The 5,662-nt window shown below is 34.7% G+C and overlaps 1 protein-coding gene across 1 annotated transcript in view; it reads right to left on the bottom strand.

Moving 5' to 3' along the window:
* Positions 1–2,462: 2,462 nt before the first annotated feature.
* The window catches only part of CPSF6 (cleavage and polyadenylation specific factor 6, 68kDa), a 22,984-nt gene continuing 19,784 nt past the window's right edge, over positions 2,463–5,662 (bottom strand). Inside the window, exon 11 of the mRNA XM_010561956.1 lies at positions 2,463–2,878. The gene's annotated coding sequence lies outside the window, so the exon portion shown is untranslated. The remainder of the gene's footprint in view (positions 2,879–5,662) is intronic.

Below are 5,662 nucleotides of genomic sequence, written 5' to 3'. Positions count from 1 at the left end.
ATTACTTATAAAATCAGTATTTGAAAGAAATAAAGTATTGCCTCACAGACTATTTTGTCCTTTCATCAGCAAAAGGAGATGAAATACAATTGGTGAATATCAAAGAGCACAGCAGTAGCCATCATGGCATCATGACCAGTCTGTAAGTTACCAAACTGCTACTTCCTGAGTGTGCACAGGAAATTGCCAGTAACATTTAATAAACCAAAACCCAGTAAAAATTCTACTACAGATCCAGTTATACATGATGTGCATTAGGCATATTCCTTTTTGGTGTCTATCAGGGTCTTTGGATTTTTTTCTGTACATTTTTTTGTTTCATTAAAAAAAACAAAACAACCCTAACAAATGAAACTCACAATAACCAGAGAGTATTATCTAAATTGCAACACAGCACATTTATCAGTTAAAACTAAGGATTCAGAGAACAGGCAGAAAAAAGGGACTTCATACAGGGACCTCATCTCTCGAGTCACAATGATTGCTCAGTTTAACTTATGTTATTTTCCCCCTGCTGTTCCCTCCCTGACATTTCCATTGCCTGCAATGGAAATCTATATGCGAGTGAGAAATTACACTCTGTGTAAAAAGAGCAACAGCCTCCTTAAATCTATTTCAATGTGGAGTAAAATATCAGTTCCTGCATAAAATGCTTGTAAATTTACTTTTTTATTTTAAGATTTAATATATCTATGCAATGGAACATTACTTACCTGCTGCCTCTCCAGTATTAGCTATTCCCCATGTAACAGCTACAGGCAGGTTATTTCTTCCTTAAACTTATTACACACAGCAGTAAACAATGTTTTTAAGTAAAGAAAAAAAAATTACAACAGTTCTGTTTGTAACCAACACCTATTCACAAAAAGCAGGAAATGAGTCATGACTTGTTTGATACAACTTTCAGTTTTACAAAAATTTTAAAAGGCAGTTTTCATTTTCAAACAGGATTAAACAAACATGTCAAATATCTTCTCAGTAGCAAAGTTCAATAAACACCAGTGATCCCATGCATGAGGAACTGAGGTACACAATTTAAGGAAAAAAAAAAGGGGGGGGGGAAGTGCCTGAAGCTGTAGCCAAGTCCAACAAGCATCAACCTGGCTGAGTGGTAGGTGACAAAAATATTAGAGCATTTCAGACTTATGCAAAACTTTTGCAGTTGCACAGGCTACTGGTCCCAACTCAGTAAAGCATAAAAATCACTTGCGTATGCAGATAAGGTACTTAAAGTATATGATTACATTCCTTGAAATCTATGGAAGGTAAGCACATGCTTTAAATGCTCTGGAAAACCAAATGGATTTCAGTGCTTTCCTGAACAGGGTAACATTTTAGGTTGGCTGTAAAATCTTCAAAATCAGTAAAAAAAGAAATCAAGAGTTGTCTAAGAGTTGCCTCTTAAAGCCATCTGAGGTCTTGAAACTTAACTTAAAACATTAAGTGCAGCTATTTGAATAAGCGAAAACTCCAAGAATAAATCCGTTGCATAAGGATTTACAATAGACTAAAAGTGAGCCTTTGTGCAAGGCTGCCAGAAACTAAGTTTTTGCAACTTACATGAACTTTCTATTCACTTGCATTTCACACATAAATGAAATTTAAAACAAAGTCTTAAATTTGAAGTCAGCTTTCACTGTGAGCTCCAATAATTTGTTTTTAGGTAAATTTACAAAACCTCATCTGACAGATTTAATTAGTGCCACTTTTTGCTAAGACATTTAAATATTGCCCATCACTGAACAAGGACATACAAGTGTACCTTCTCTTTTATATGCATATGTGAATAAACCCCGAAGTATTAAGAAAATACCAAACCCATAAAGTCTGAAAAATGGAAACATCTCGTTTCTTCTGGCACATTTCTAATATACAACTATGTACAGACTGCTACGGCCTTGGGGGTGGAGAGGGAACACACACAAGCACTATTACTATAAAACTGTAAACAACTGCAGGGTTTTGGTTTGGGTTTTTTTGAACCTAACCTTTCCATCCCTTAATATGGACAGTTTAAGTTCATATGAACAGTATAAGTTTATATAAACCGTAGTGTCAATCAGGATCAAGGCTGTATGAGAGAGAAAATTTTCAGTGTGATAAGATCACAGACCTGGGACCACCTCTCCTCAAAACAGACCACAAAGAGCTGCAGTTTTTACAGTTTTATATGTCAATTAGCAAATTCACAAGCCACCTAGGTAAACACTGCTAGAAAGCAAAATAGCATTAAAGGTTTTATGTAACCACCTATGTTCATATCAAAATTGAATGTGTGAGAGCAACATTAGTATGTTTAACTCACTGAATGCAAGATTAGGTTGAGGCATATGCAAGACTATTGCGATGTTTTTAAAGACAGCATCAATGTTTTCATTGTAACATTATCTTTAAATATTGCTGAACACAAGACTTTCCCTGAGGTGTAAACATCAAATAACTTGAACAGCTTTACACATCAGCCCCATTAAACAGTTTATTACAACACTACATCTACTGTAATCAGTGGTGCTGTGTACAGACATTATCATATGAACAGTTTAACATGAACAAACTACTATAAAAACAAGCATTTACTTGACTTTTTCCAATTGCTTGCACATTATAATTGCCAAATGTATATAACCAGTAATAAAGTTGCAAAAGCTATAAGGTTTAAATCACACAGGTTTCCCTCAAATAAAACAGTTAAGCAACATAAAAAAGTAAAAGAGCTACTGGTTACCATGTATGCAGATTTGCTTTATTCAGATCTATTCCTGTTCATTTTATCCATGAATCCTTACAGGCTCAGTTCAATCACATGAAGCAAACTGCTGGACAAGCATCTTTCCTTGAAGAACGTATCTTGTCTTGCACGCTGTTCCTCTTCCTTCAGCTGTAATGTGTCAAAATTTGTGATGTAGATTTTGCTAGTCCCCATAATACACAGAAAATTGTTGGCTTATCTATACATACACAAGTCGTGCATCTACTTCACCGTAATGTAAACTAACACAAAATGCCCAGAAGCAGTAGCTACTTGTTTGTGCACGAAACTGTTTTCTAATACAATAGTTAAAAATTAGTGTTGTTGTACAACAAAGTTGAAAGAATATAAAATTCACAGTTGAAGTATTGAATGATAAAGGAAGAAATAGCTACTGTTCCTGTGACTGATGGAAACATTTATATAGAACATTTCCTAAAGTATGCATTCTGCAAGAGTGAACGAACAAGCACGTAAGGTAATTTTGCCACAACTAGGTTTTTACATTTTTTAAGCTGGTTTGACATTTAAGTAATGCACTGCTTATATAATGAAGTGGATGGCTCACAGCTCAGTAACATTTGAAAGTGCACAGAATCTGATACCAGTACTTCAAAACTTTCAGACTAGTGGCAAGCAGAATGGGCTTCACATCTAAAAATACACACTTGTAGTTTAATCACAAGAACCCACTTTTCAAATAATACAATATAGATTTGCAGGTTTCCTTGCCTACTTGCCCTAGAAAAAACCCCAAGCCCCTACTTCCTACTCTCATCTATTTTGGCAAATTAAGGAACCACACCATTCAGAGTTAATTACTGTAAGAGTTCACAAAATACTTGGGATGGTATAATTCCATACACTGGATTTCAGTTGAATTCCATTACAAAACAGTTAGCTATCTTCATTTCATTAATAATTCACAATTTCAACATTCAATAATTTCAAAATAGTTTAAATCAAATTGTTCAAAAAACCAACACATTAAATTGTTCATTTGAAAAACAAGACATTTAGAGGAGCAATTTCATGAACGTGCACCAGTACACAGCTGTCAAATATTCTTCAACTATAATAATTTCAAAGCAGTTGGGAAAACAAAGCACTCAATTTTTGCATGAGCAATTGACACACTTCTTCCTTTCCTCAAAGTGACTGTTAATAACAACTTTAAAAAAAAAAGTATAACCAAGTAGGCTCTATACACTACAGTATGCACATAAACTAACTCAAATCCAAAGCAGTGACCGGAATTTCTTTTCTTATTTGCAGACTTTGTTCCCAAATCATGAATGTATCATCCAGTAACTACTTTTGGGGAAGTTCCTTCCCCAGAGGCCAAAATTTCCATAGCTGTCACGTACATTTAAAATTAATTAGTAGCAAAGTGACAAAGTGCTGCCTCCACAAGAAGACGTGTTCAGAGTTGCGAGCTAAGTTAGCACAAACAGACAGGGGAGAATCTCAGGTTTTTTAAGTGGAGAAAGGAAGTATATGACAGCTGTGAGACTGCGTGTCAGAATTTGCTGCTCTCATCATACAATTGCTGTGGCAAGAATAATGGATCTTTATCACTTCTATGGCGACAGTTAACAGATCCAAAGCAACATATATATGATTTATAATACTAGCATAAGAAAGCTTCAGTTCCTGGGAATAATTTGCTAGATTTGCAAGGGTGCTTATGGAACTACAGGAACTTTAAAGAATGCACGATAAACTGGACTTAGGATTAATACTTTTCATTATAGGGCTCTTAAGATGGTCAGCACCACACTGAACCTTCATTTTAAAAAACATGACCAACTAAAATCCAAAGTGGTGTACATTTTGATTCCAAGTATTCTGCCACTGTTCTTGGCAAAACTGGAAGCCTTTGTGGTTCCAAAAGGAAGAAATAAATCTGTATGGATTATACCTTCATGCTCAGCCCTTTTCAGTATTCTACAAGCAAGTAGAATATTGAAGTAAGAAACAATTAAAAAAAAAAAAAAGATTAAATCTCTAGTCAGTACTTCCTGGCATTGCTGTTTTCCATCTGCCTCAAGCTCTTATAAGCTATCTGTCCCAAGCATGTGTTAGGTTTGTAGAATTTAACACCATACAGCAATCAGTTTCTCAGCATTTCTACTAATAAACCCCAAATTTCAGACTTATCTGTTAATAGTTATTTTGTGGTTTAAAAGCTAGGGTTTTATGCCAGAACACTTCAAAAATGAAATCCCAGAACTTAAGTGATCACACATTTTTATATTTATGCAAGATGCAACTTCAGCACTTTTTTTCCACAGACTCTTACAACAAAACCCAATAGATTTCTTATATATAAAGCATCTTGCAGTAGCAACTGATTTTTTCCCTTTAATTCCAATTATCCAAATAAGCATATAAAAGCTTTAAACAGCTTTTAGAAGTATGAAAATTCTACAGTAGTTTAACGCTGTATGTGCATACACCCGTCAAGTTTTGTTATCGTAGTGTAACTTCTGATATTTTCAGGGATTGAATTTTAATCTCCCAACATGTTCACATTTCAGTAAAATGCATGATACACACTTGTCATTATATCCTAATAGCTCCTAAGAATTACTTCATGTAATTCTCCTTTATTTTATTTTATTCTATACATAAAGAAAAAAATACACAAAGCAAAAATCCCACAGAAAGCCAAGATTTGTTTTAACTTAACCTACATTCCAGAACACCACAAATCTCCAAATACTGTGATGCTTTAGCTATAATACAGTGAGAAAGAAGGAATTTCAAGCTTGACCCTATATTTGTCTTTCTGCATGTAAGCTGAGATACATATGCGACTCTGTTCATCATACATGTACAGATTATTTTACCACCACTAGCACCTTCTTCCATTTGTTGCATATCCCCCCCCCCCCCCAATTTATCACATTA

The sequence above is a fragment of the Haliaeetus leucocephalus genome, unplaced genomic scaffold, assembly GCF_000737465.1.
Source record: "Haliaeetus leucocephalus isolate CR32 unplaced genomic scaffold, Haliaeetus_leucocephalus-4.0 Scaffold151, whole genome shotgun sequence".
In the NCBI taxonomy this organism is placed as follows: domain Eukaryota; kingdom Metazoa; phylum Chordata; class Aves; order Accipitriformes; family Accipitridae; genus Haliaeetus; species Haliaeetus leucocephalus.
This window is presented reverse-complemented; position numbering and strand designations above follow the sequence as displayed.